This window comes from Gorilla gorilla, chromosome 18, assembly GCF_029281585.2.
Source record: "Gorilla gorilla gorilla isolate KB3781 chromosome 18, NHGRI_mGorGor1-v2.1_pri, whole genome shotgun sequence".
Classification (NCBI taxonomy): Eukaryota; Metazoa; Chordata; class Mammalia; order Primates; family Hominidae; genus Gorilla; species Gorilla gorilla.
In genome coordinates this window covers 121,494,335-121,508,107 of record NC_073242.2, presented here as the reverse complement: position 1 = coordinate 121,508,107, position 13,773 = coordinate 121,494,335, and the positions used below count along the sequence as shown (strand labels likewise).

The 13,773-nt window shown below is 39.4% G+C and overlaps 1 non-coding gene across 1 annotated transcript; it reads left to right on the top strand.

The window, feature by feature from the left end:
* Window positions 1–5,126: 5,126 nt before the first annotated feature.
* Window positions 5,127–5,233, top strand: LOC134757532 (U6 spliceosomal RNA). Its single transcript, XR_010131653.1, has one exon. It is a non-coding gene; the product is annotated as a U6 spliceosomal RNA (small nuclear RNA).
* The last annotated feature ends 8,540 nt before the right edge of the window (window positions 5,234–13,773 follow it).

The window sequence follows — 13,773 nt, the reverse complement described above, 5'->3', positions numbered from 1 at the left end:
AATTATAATCTCCAGTGTTAGCAGTAGGGCCTGGTGGGAAGTGATTTAAATCATGGGGGCAAATTTCTCATGAATTGTTCGGCACAGTCCCCTTGGTGCTGTCCTCAAAATAGTGAGCAAGTTCTCGAGAGATCTGGCCATTTAAAAGTGAATGAAACCGAGACAGCCAAGTGTAAAGGGGTCCCCAGAGAAACTCCAAATGGCCTGCGCACTGGGAGGGGTGCACACTGGGGTGGAGCCTCGGGAAGTTGGTGCTGTTTGCAGCCGGAAGGAGCCTGGCCCCTCCTCTTCCTGGGCGGAACGTGGGATTCAGTCTGCGAGGTGGGAAGCACACTAGCAGGGTTCTGGCTTTGTAGAAGGTCCCTGTTGGGGTTTTTTTCCCTTTTGCCCAATAATTTCCATTTATTCTCACCCTTCAAAGTGTCTGCAAGCCTGATCTCTCATGGCCATGTGACAAGAACCCAGCTCTTAGCTGAACTAAGGGAAAAGTCCTACAACAAAACCTCCCTCCCCACTCTCTATCTCTCTTCCTCCTGCTCCAACTATGAGAGAAGCCTGCTCTCCTTTCACCTTCCCCCATGATTGTGCAGCCTGAAGAACCATGAGCCAATTAAACCTCTTTTCTTATAAATTATCCAGTCTTAGGTATTTATTTATAGCAATGTGAGAATGAACTAATAGACTTCTCTATTAAGCTTCATTTTCAGGCAGGCTCCCTCACCCCTTCTGGAGAACATCAGCTACTCTAGGCTTACAGTCTACAGTTTAACAATCCCAGGGAAAAAACAAGACCCTTTTTCAATATTTCCAGCAAAAGTCCAGGCATTGATACCAATTGGTACAGCTTGGTCCTGTGCCCATCACTGGTTGGGCCAATTAGTGTGCCTAGAAGGACATGTGGTCTGATACATTAAGCTCACATCATGACCTTGCCTCTGACACCTGTAGGAGGGATGAGAGCTCCTCTTTATAGGACTGAATTGAGAGTGGGAGGGCTTAGCTCTCCAGAAGAAAACAGGTGCACTGTTCCTCAAAGAAGGAGTGTTGGGAAGGTGAAACTAGTGTTCACTCACCCAGTGGCCTAGGAAGCCACTTCTGCCATAAAATTGCAATACGGGTAAATGCTGGCGCTCTGAACACAGGCAGGGGTGGGCTTGAGTCCTTATGACTTATTAGTATGAGCTCAGTGAATGATTTCACTCCTCTAGGCCTCAGGTTTCTCACTGTAAAGTGAGAATACTGCCTTCTTTGTGGGTATACTGGGAGAGTGAAATGAAACAATATTAAATATTCATTCAAAGCTAAAACTAATAGTACCTTTTCCCAACCTCCCCTAGCAGCTTCAGCTTAGATTAAACTGAAAGTAGATTTTGTCTGCTTTCTTCATAACTATTTCCCTATTCTTTATAGAAAGTAGGCATCCTTGTATACAGTTGCCATAGTGTCAACATTTGTTGAATAAATGAATGAATGATGACAAAATTAATACATTTCTGGAGAATTCCTACCTTTCAAATATCAACACCCAAGCCCTAGCAAACAGAATGAATTATCCCCTCCTCTGTGTCTGCTGGTATTTTTAATTAACTCCTCTTCCAGCTCTTATCAGCCAGAATGTGAACCAGGACTGTGTGTGACTCAACTCAAGCTCCTACTGCCTAGCACCCAGCCCAGTTTATGTTGCTGAATAAAAAAGATCAGCTAGTCCAAACGCCTCACTTTGCAGATGTTCTAATAGAGCCCCAGAGAGGTTAATTTGCCAGAAGCCCCACAGCTTACCGAGTGATCCATGACTTCTAGTCTATTCTTTTTTCTACTTCATACTCAGGACTCAGTTTTTTTCATGCTGCCATGAGCAATGCACACTGCCAGGAATAAAGCGAAGTTCTTGGTCCTCTAGAAAGGAAGGGGCATCTTCAGTATGAAAAGTCATCATCCTTAAAGAGTGGCATCAAGTACCAAATGCAAGTGTAAGGGTCATTCACTTGCTTCATACCACATATAAACACATTTTTAGTTTCAACATTTTTGTTTTTATTTTTGTTTTTGCAACCTTTGCTTCTTTCCAATAACTCAGGCAAGGCTCAGCCATTCCTACCTATCCTCCCCACACATGCATACCCATTTCCCAACTATGGTTGGAGGAGGCCAACAGGCCTTATTCGGGCTGGAGACTGAATGCTAAGCCCACAGCAGTGGGTTGTTAACCTCCTCACACTATGCCATCCCTTTTTCTGTCTGAAGGAAGAGGTCCCAGCAGGTACTAAGCTAGCATCTCCCCTTCCCTGACTGCTCCTAAACCCAGTTTCCCAAAATCCACGTACCCTGCCCAGTTAAATTCTATTCAAACAGAATCCACCAGAAACACATTCAAGATTATTTATGCTATTTTCCTTCCTGGAGACTATGAAAAGACATTTCTCTTATTCATTTACTAATTCGACAAACATTTTAGCAGATACCTGTACTATGTGCCAGGCACTGAGCGTACGAGAACAAATAAATGAATCATGAAGAATGTATGCAGGGCTAAGGCAACTATGTAATCCCTTAATAGTTTTTGTATCAGAATCCCCAAAGCAGAACTTTCTCATTCACCAACCTCTCCCCGCACCCCTCCCCCTACAAACACCAATATTTAACTCAAAGAGCATGTCGTTAATAGCTTTTTAATTAAGAGGAAAGTTTCTTTCAAGGTAAGCTGAATCTTTTGGCTGCAAAAAGGTGTTCTTCTTATAAAAATAAAAAAACAGCAGGTAGGTCTCTCATATTGATAGAAAGAAGGTTGATGGTGATGTATTCACTGCTTCCTTAATACCAGGAGGAAGGGATGAATCTAAACTCAAAGTACGTGGAATGTTTTGATGTGAGAAGAAAGCAAAACATGTAAGACTCCATCAAAAATCCCGTTTGGAGGAGCTCAGAGGAGCAAGACATTTCTCCAAGACTCAGGTGCACAGCTAATATATCTGAATGAATTAACTCGGCTATGCATATTTTTCTTCCTCTCTTATTCCTAATGAATTCATTCATTTTGAAAATTTAATGACCCTAACTTAGTAGTGTTAAGCCAGGCTTCTAGAATGTTCCCTAGTATTCCAAAGCTCCTTCCTTGCTAATTGTAAAAAAGTTTCCTTTTCAATTTATAAAGGAGACATCTTGGCTTCTCATTTGTGCAAATATGTCATTTTCGAGTGAGGAAACTGAGACCCAGAGTACACAGCTAAGTAGCTCTAGATCCAAGACCCAAGCCTCTTAACTACAAATTGAGAATTACACTTAAAGAAGTCCATTCGATAACTGTATTCCTTGAAATTTACATAATAGTCTACCAATTATTAAGGGTCTATTATGTACTAGGTACTTTACATATTTTTTTCTTTTAAGCCTCAAGTAAAACCTCCAAGATAGGGGTCACTAATGGATGCTGTTTAAGTGTTTAAATAATACCATTATATAGCACTTAGGGTGTACTGAATACTTCCTACATATTATCTCCAATTTTCACAAAAACCCTGCAAAGTATCATCAACCTTGTTTTATAGATACAAGACCTGGGTCTTGGAGGGATAAAGCAACTTGCGAAGCTCACGCAGCTACGACATGAGTAGGGCTGCATCTAGATCTCAAAGCCTGTGTGCTACCCCTGAAATTCTGCCCATGTACGCAGCCATAAACCTATCTCAGCCCAAATAAATAGCATCAAAGACTCTTTCTCTCAGCGGGCCTATTGTACACCATAGAAACACTCCCCAGCATGAGGTAGCTAACTAGAGTGATGGTGCAACTGATAAGGTAGGTGACACTTCCAGGCAGGGCCGAGCTCTCAGCATAGTAGTGCCATGTAAGGGGACCTTGCATTATGGTTCTATCTGGGCCTTGGCTTGTCAGAGCCTGGAATTTCGCCCTAACATTTCATTTAGGGGTGGCCGGTATCCTTAAATTTTGTTTAATTTTAGCTGTATCACAAAACAACTATCATATAATGATTATAACGATGATGATGCTGATAACTACCATTTATTGAGTCCTATGTCACATGATGTGCTTTATGTACTTTGTCTCTAATTACTATGGAGATTGACTTACCCACCTAAAATGAAGCCCATTTCTCTTTCAGGACACATCCACCTGTTGAATTGTGGTGTTTAAGAGATTTTTTTTCAGAACTGTTGCAGACAGAGGTGAGTTCCTATCTCCTTCTGCAATTACCTGCTGAATATCCTTGAGTGAGAGGTCATTGCCATAAAAATAACTTGCCAAAAGTTAATTTTCCTTATGCATAAGTCGTTGTTGTAGTCTGTTCAAGCTGCTATAACAAAATGCCATGGGCAGAAATTAATTACTCATGGCCCTAGAGGCTGGAAGTGCAAAGTCAAGACACTGGCAGATTTGGAGTCTGGTGAGGGTCTGCTTCCTGGATCATAGATGGCTGTCTTTTTCTGTGTTTTCACATGGTAAAAGGGGTGAGGAATCTATCTGGGGTCTCTTTTATAAGGCCACTTGCTCTTTTAAATAAGGGTCCCACGTTGTTGCCAAGTGTACAAAAATAGCAGAAAAGCTAAAATCAAAATGTTGGACTAAGATTAGATGCAGGAAAAGATGTAGACAGGATGTAAAAAAAACAAGTACGTAGAGTCATGAATGGCTCAAAGTCAGACACAACAGCATCACAAATAACAGTCTAAACACTGGTCATCTCTGAGATGTCTTCCACAGATTAATCTCACCCATTGCATACAGATGCTTCCATTTTATCTTAACATTTCGAGGTGATTCATTTTATTTTGAGGACCTACGTGCCATTCATTTTCTTCCACAGCTGCACCAACATACACACACATGCTCAAACATTAGTCTCAACCAAAAATTATATACACAAACAGACTGAAGCTGGGGATGCAGTCAGTCAGCCAGAAGTTGTTTGGTAAATTATCTATTCATTTGGAAGAAAAACAAAGTTAGATCCCTATCTCAAGCTACTGAATGAACAAAATTAAAACTCCAAAATGTAAACATTAAAAAAAACTATAAACATACCAGAGATGATACTTCAAGTTAGAGCAGCCTAAAAAGGTGGACAAATCCTCTCCCCGCCAAAACAAATATAAAAGTATAAAGTTGTTTTGCTCACTTCAGCAGCACGTGAACTAAAATTGGAATGATACAGAGAAGATTAACATGGCCCCTGCACAAGGATGACACGCAAATTCATGAACCATTTCATTTTTAAAAAAGTATAAAATTGTTTAAACAAGCGTTTTAGGACTGGAAATCAACCAAAAGCAAATAATAAACTAAAAAGGGTCTATTCATGAAATCTACCCAAATGTCATATAAGAACAGCAAGAGTCTGAACTTACTGATTATTTCCTTCTATCATCTCACATCTATAGACATAGATAGATGAGTAGAAATTATCCTTTCTGCAGCCAGGCGAGGTGGTTCACACCTGTAATCCCTGCACTTTGGGAGGCCGAGGCAGGTGGATCACCTGAGGTCAGGAGTTCGAGACCAGCCTGGCCAACAATGATGAAACCCCACCTCTACTAAAAATACAAAAATTAGTTGGGCATGATGGCGGGTGCCTGTAATCCCAGCTACTTGGGAGGCTGAGGCAGGAGAATCACTTGAACACAAGAGGCAGAGGTTGCAGTGAGCCAAGATAGTGCCACTGCATTGTGGGCGACAAGAGCAAAACTCTACCTCAAAAAAAAGAAAGAAAGAAAGAAAAATTATCCTTTCTGAAGAACACAGAAAAAAAAGGCTGGAGAAAAATGATCAGAGCCTCAGGGACCTCTGGGACAACATCAAGCACACAAACATACATATAATAAGAGTCCTGAAGGGGAGGAGAGCAGAAAAAAGGTTAAAAAAAATTTTTTTGAAGAAATAATGCCCTGAAAACCTCCCAACTATGCTGAAAAACATTAATCAGCAGGTTCAAGAAGCGCCACAAACCTAGGTAAGAAAAACTCAAAGAGATTTGCACATCATAGTTAAATTGCTAAAAGCCAAAGACAATTTAAAAATCTTGAATGCAGTAAGAGAAAAATAACTCCCATGTACAGAAGAACAACAACATATTTAACAGCTGAGTTTCCATCAGAATCAATAAAGGCCAAAAGGCAGTAGAACAACATATTCAAAAGACTCAAAGAAAACAGTGTCAACCAATATGTCCAGCAAAATCCAGCATATAAACAGAACCAAAGACAAAAACCACATGATTATCTCAATAAATGCAGAAAAGGCCTTTGACAAAATTCAACAGCACTTCATGCTAAAAACGCTCAATAAATTAGGTATTGATGGGACGTATCTCAAAATAATAAGAGCTATCTATGACAAACCCACAGCCAATATCATACTGAATGGGTAAAAACTGGAAGCATTCCCTTTGAAAACTGGCACAAGACAGGGATGCCCTCTCTCACCACTCCTAGTCAACATAGTTCTGGCCAGGGCAATCAGGCAGGAGAAAGAAATAAAAGGTATTCAATTAGGAAAAGAGGAAGTCAAATTGTCCCTGTTTGCAGATGACATGATTGTATATCTAGAAAACCCCATCGTCTCAACCCAAAATCTCCTTAAGCTGATAAGCAACTTCAGCAAAGTCTCAGGATACAAAATCAATGTGCAAAAATCACAAGCATTCTTATACACCAGTAACAGACAAACAGAGAGCCAAATCATGAGTGAACTCCCATTCACAATTGCTTCAAAGAAAATAAAATACCTAGGAATCCAACTTACAAGGGATGTGAAAGGCCTCTTCAAGAAGAACTACAAACCACTGCTCAATGAAATAAAAGAGGATACAAACAAATGGAAGAACATTCCATGCTCATGGATAGGAAGAATCAACATTATGAAAATGGCCATACTGCCCAAGGTAATTTATAGATTCAATGCCATCCCCACCAAGCTACCAATGATTTTCTTCACAGACTTGGAAAAAACTACTTTAAATTTTATATGGAACCAAAAAAGAGACTGCATTGCCAAGTCAATCCTAAGCCAGAAGAACAAAGCTGGATGCATCCCACTACCTGACTTCAAACTACACTACAAGGCTACAGTAACCAAAACAGCATGGTACCGGTACCAAAACAGAGATATAAACCAATGGAACAGAACAGAGCCCTCAGAAATAATACCACACATCTACAACTATCTGATCTTTGACAAACCTGACAAAAACAAGAAATGGGAAAAGGATTCCCTATTCAACAAATAGTGCTGGGAAAACTGGCTAGCCTTATGTAGAAAGCTGAAACTGGATCCCTTCCTTACACCTTATACAAAAATTAATTCAAGATGGATTAAAGACTTAAATGTTAGACCTAAAACCATAAAAACCCTAGTAGAAAACCTAGGCAGTACCATTCAGGACATAGGCATAGGCAAGGACTACATGCCTAAAACACCAAAAGCAATGGCAACAAAAGCCACAATTGACAAATAGGATCTAATTAAACTAAAGAGCTTCTGCACAGCAAAAGAAACTACCATCAGAGTGAACAGGCAACCTACAGAATGGGATAAAATTTTTACAATCTACCCATCTGACAAAGTGCTAATATCCAGAATCTACAAAGAACTCAAACAAATTTACAAGAAAAAAAACCCCCATCAACAAGTCAGCAAAGGATATGAACAGACGCTTCTGAAAAGAAGACATTTATGCAGCCAACAGACACATGAAAAAATGCTCATCATCACTGGCCATCAGAGAAATGCAAATCAAAACCACAATGAGACACCATCTCACACCAGTTAGAATGGCGATCATTAAAAAGTCAGGAAACAACAGGTGCTGGAGAGGATGTGGAGAAATAGGAACACTTCTACACTGTTGGTGGGAATGTAAACTAGTTCAACCATTGTGGAAGTTGGTGTGGCGATTCCTCAGGGATCTAAAACTAGAAAAACCATTTGACCCAGCCATCCCATTACTGGGTATATACCCAAAGGACTATAAATCATGCTGCTATAAAGACACATGCACACATATGTTTATTATGGCACTATTCATAATAGCAAAGACTTAGAACCAACCCAAATGTCCAACAATGATAGACTGGATGAAGAAAATGTGGCACATGTACACCATGGAATACTATGCAGCCATAAAAAATGATGAGTTCATGTCCTTTGTAGGGATATGGATGAAGCTGGAAACCATCATTCTCAGCAAATTATTGCAAGGACAAAAAACCAAACACCGCATGTTCTCACTCATAGGTGGGAATTGAACAATGAGAACACATGGACACAGGAAGGGGAACATCACACACTGGGGCCTGTTGTGGGGTGGGGGGGGAGGGATAGCATTGGGAGGTATACCTAATGTTAAATGACGAGTTAATGGGTGCAGCACACCAACATGGCACATGTATACATATGTAACAAACCTGCATGTTGTGCACATGTACCCTATAACTTAAAGTATAATAAAAAATATATATATATATATAAAGAAGCTAAAATAAATTCATTCAAAGATATACAAAAACAGGCCGGGCACAGCAGCTCACGCCTGTTATCCCAGCATTTTGGGAGGCCGAGGCGGATGGGTCACTTCAGCTCAGGAGTTTGAGATCAGCCTGGCCAACATGGTGAAACCCCATCTCTACAAAAAATACAAAAATTAGCTGGGCGTGGTGGCAGTCACCTATAGTCCCAGCTACTCTGCAGACTGAGGCACAAGAATCACTTCAACTCCGGAGGTGGAGGTTGCAGTGAGCCAAGATCGTGCCACTGCACTCCAGCCTGGGTGACAGAGCGAGATTCTGCTCAAAAGAAAGATGAACAAAAACAGAATCTGTAGCTAGCAGAACTGTCCCATGAGAAATACTAAAGGAAGACTTTCAGGTTGAAAGAAAATGGTACCAGAAAATGAATCCGCAGAAAGAAATGAAGAGCAATGGAAATGATAAATATGTGGGTTAGCATAAAGGGCTGTATGAACAGGTTTTTTTCTCTTTTTTTATATGTTTGTTTTAAATGTTCTGTTTAAATATATATTTATAGATTATGTAAGTTCATATGATATATATATATACATTTATTAATATAAAATAGTTTAAAATGTTTGTTTAAATATTATATGACTGCATAAGGCAATCACTCTATCACTGTTCTGTCGGATTTATGGCATATATAAGTATAATAAATATAGCATTAATGGCTCAAAGAATGGGGAAATTGAGCTATATTAGAACAAAGTTGTTATATTTTTCAAAATTCCCAGCATTAAGCTAAAGTAGATTGTGATAAGATATATATTATAATCCCTAGAGTAACCACAAAGAAAATTAAATTTCAAAATAGTTAATAAAATAACCTAGGACTTAAAATGTCTCACACTTAAAAAAAAAAATGATGTGTTTAACACAAGAGAAGGCAGCAAAATAGGATGGGGGGAAGAAAGACATGGGACATACAAAAACAAATAGTAAAATGGCAGATGTAAATCCAAAGATATCAACAATTAAATTAAATGTAATGGATTAAACACTCCAATCAAAAGGCAGTCATTATCAACATGTACGAAAAAGCACGGTCCAATACAGTCGTGTGCTACACCATGACATTTCAGTCAATGACAGGCCGCATACAGGAGGGTGGTCCCATAGGATTATAAAGAAGCTGAAAAATTTCTGTTGCCTCGTGATGTCATATCTGTGGTAACGCTGCAGCACAAAGCATTACTTATGAGTCTCTGGTGAAGCTGGTGTAAACAAATCTACTACCAGTCATATAAAAGTATAGCCCACATAATTATAGTTGCAGTCTCTAATGCTTGATAAAGATAATAAATGACTACGCTACTGGTTTATGTATACACCGTACTATACCCTTTTTTGTTCCTATTTTAGAGTGTACACCTACTTATTTTTTTTAACTGTAGAGCAGCCTCAGGCAGGTCCTTCAGGAGATATTCCCAAAGAAATTATTGCTGTCATAGGAAGTGACAGCTCCGTCCATGTTACTGACCCTGAAGACCTTCCAGTGGGACAAGATGTGGAGGTGGGAAACAGTGATATTGATGATCCCGACCCTCCCTGTAGAGCCCTAGACTAATGTGTGTGTTTGTCTCTTCGTTTTTAACAAAGAAGTTTGAAAAGTAGGAAAAAAAATTACAAATTTTAAAAATAAAAATTGAATAAGGCTATAAAGAAAGAAAATACTTTTGTACAGCTGTACAATATATGCTTTAAGCTAAGTGTTATTGCAAAAAAGTCAAAAAGTTAAAATATTAAAAAGGATAAAAGCCAAGCTTGGTGGCTCATGCCTGTAATCCCTGCACTTTGGGAGGCCGAGGTGGGCAGATCACAAGGTCAGGAGATTGAGATTATCCTGGCCAACATGGTGAAACCCCATCTCTACTAAAAATACAAAAATTAGCTGGGAGTGGCGCCACCTGCCTGTTATTCCAGCTACTCAGGAGGCTGAGGCAGGAGAATCGCTTGAACCCAGGAGGCAGAGGCTGCAGTGAGCCAAGATCACACCACTGCACTCCAGCTTGGCAACAGAGCTAGACTCTGCCTCAAAAAAATAAAAGGGTATAAATTTAAAAAGTTGTAGTATGTAATGTTATTTTATTATCGAAGAAAGAAAACCATTTTTAATAAATTAAGTGTAGCCTAAGTGTACAGTGTGTATAAAGTCTGCAGTAGGGTACAGTAATGTCCTAGGCATTCACATTCAATTACCATTCACTCACTGACTCACCCAAAGCAACTTTAGTCCTACAAGCTCCATTCATGGGAAGTGCTCTATACAGGTGTTACATTTTTTATCTTTTATATCATATTTTTACTCTATCTCTTCTATCTTTAGAAATGTTTATATACACAAATAGTCATGATTATGTTACAATTTCCTACAGTGTTGAGTACAGTAACATGCCGTACAGGTTTGTAGCCTAGGATCACTAGGTTATACCCTATAGTCTAGGTGTGTAGCAGGCTATACCATCTAGGTTTCTGGAAAGGTACATTTCTCAAAACATCCCTGTCGTTAACTGACACATGACTACATAAGCTGTCTTCAAGAAAAGCACTTTTAATTCAGACAAAAGTAGTTACAAAGTAAAAGAATGGGGAAAATATAGCTGGCTCATGCCTGTAATCCCAGCACTTTGGGAGGACCAGGTGGGCGAATCGCTTGAAGTCAGGAGTTCGAGACCAGCCTGGCCAACATGGTGAAACCCCATCTCTACTAAAAATACAAAAATTAGTTGGGCCTGGTGGTGCACACTTGTAATCTCAGCTACTCAAGAGGCAGGAGGCTGAGGCAAGAGAATCGCTTGAACGTGGGAGGCGGAGGTTGCAGTGAGCTGAGATTGCACCAGTGCACTCCAGCCTGGGTGACAGAGAGAGACTCTGTCTCAAAAAAAAAAAAAAAAAAGAATGGAGAAAATATATGTAAATCATACAAAATGTTACCATAAGGGAGTTGAAGTACTTATGTTAATATCAGAAAAAAAATAGAATTTAAATCAAGAAATATTGGTAGGGATAAATAGCAACAATATTTCATAATGATAAAAGTATCAAAACATCAGAAACATAAAACAATTATAAAGACATAGGCATTGAATAACACATACATGCAGCAAACACTGACAGAATGGAAAGGAGAAATGGACAATTTAGCAATTGTAATTAGAAATTTTAAGTCCCTTCTCTAAGTAACTGATAGAATGGCTAGGCATAAAATGAATAAGGATATATAAATCTTGCACAACTGTCAACCAACTTTACCCAGCTAACATATAGAATGCTCCCACCCAACAGCAGGGTATACAGTCCTTTCACATCCACATGGAACATTTTCCAGGATAGAGCCTTTGCTGGATCACGAAACTAGTCTCAATAAACTTAAAAGGATTGAAGTCATCTGAAGTATGTCCTCCAACCCTGATGGAACTAAATTGAAAATTAACGACAGAAAGAAATTTGGTAAACCCTCAAACATTTGAAAAACATACTTCTAAATAACCATGGAGGCCAGGAGCGGTGGCTCATGCCTGTAATTCCAACAATTTGGGAGGCTGAGGAGGGTAGATTACCTGAGGTGAGGAGTTCGAGACCAGCCTGGCCAACATGGCGAAACCCCATATCTACTAAAAATACAAAAATTAGCCAGCATGGTGGCACGCACCTGTAGTCGCAGCTACTCAGGAACCTGAGGCAGGAGAATTACTTGAACTGGGAGGCAGAGGTTGCAGTGAGCTGAGACTGAGCCACTGCACTCCAGTCTGGAAGACAGCATGAGACTCCGTCTGTGAAACCCCGTATCTACTAAAAATACAAAAATTATCTGGCATGGTGGCACACGCCTGTAGTCACAGCTACTCAGGAGGCTGAGGCAGGAGAATCACTTGAACCTGGGAAGTGGATGCTGCAGTGAGCCGAGGTCGTGCCATTGCACTCCTGTCTGGCCAATAAGAGCAAAACACCACCCCCCCAAAATAAAATAATAAATAAATAAGTAATTTAATAACCATGGATCAAAGAAAAAAATCATAAGGTTAATTAGAAAACATTTCAAACTGAATGAAAACAAAACCACTGAAATCTCTGAGGGTAGCTAATGCAAGGCCTAAAAGAAAGTTTATAGCTTTAAATGCTTAAATTAGAAGGAAGAAAGATCTATAATCCATAATCTAATCTTTCACTTCAAAAGGTAGAAAAAGAAGGGCAAATTAAACCCAAAGTAAAGTGAAGGAAACAATAGCAATCAAAATACAAATCAATAAAATAAAAACAGTAAGGAAGAAAGTCAAAAGCTGATTATTTGAAAAGAGAAATACAGTTGATAAAATTTTCTCTAGACTGACAAAGAAAAAGAGAAATAAGACATAAATTATGAAAATCAGGAATGAAAAGGGAATGTAGCTACTGACCCTACAGAAAGGATTTTAAGAGAATACTATGAACAGCTTTATGCCAGCAAATTACACAACATAGATGAAATGTATAAATTCCTAGAAAGACAAAAATTACCAAAACTGACTCAATCAGAAATTTAAAATCTGAGGAGACTGATAACAAATAAGAAATTGAATTAGTAACTTAAAATCTTCCCACAAAAAAAAAACTCTAGGCCCAGATGACTTTACTGGTCAATTGTATCCAATATTTAAGGAAGCAATCTTGCCAATCCTATACAAACTCTTCAGAAAATCTGTGTATTTGTTTATGAGGGCTGCCATCACAAAGTACTGCACTATGTGGCTTAAACTATGGAAATTTACTGTCTCACAGTTCTAGAGGCTACAAGTCCAAGACCAAGGTGTTGGTAGGTTGGTTCCCTCCAAGGACTGTGAGGGAAGGGTCTGTCCCAGGCCTCTTTCACTGGCTTGCAGAGTCATCTTCCGCCTGTCTTCACATTCTCTCCCCTCTGTCTGTGTCTGTGTCCAAATTTCCGCTTCTTACAAGGACACCAGTCGTATTGGATTGGGACCCACCCTAAAGACCTCATTTTAACTTGATTACCTCTATAGAAACCTCATCTCCAAATAAGAGCACATTCTGAGGCACTGGCACTTAGCATTTTAACGTATACATTTGGGCAGGAGGGCACAGTTCAACCGATACCAATAGGTGAGGAGGAAATATTTCCTAACTCATTCGATGAGGCCAGTATCATTACCCAGATACCAACACAATACAAAGATATCAGAAGTAGGAAAAACTATCAACTAAAATCTCTCATAAAAATAGATGCAAAAGCTCTTTAAAAATAATACTAGCAAAC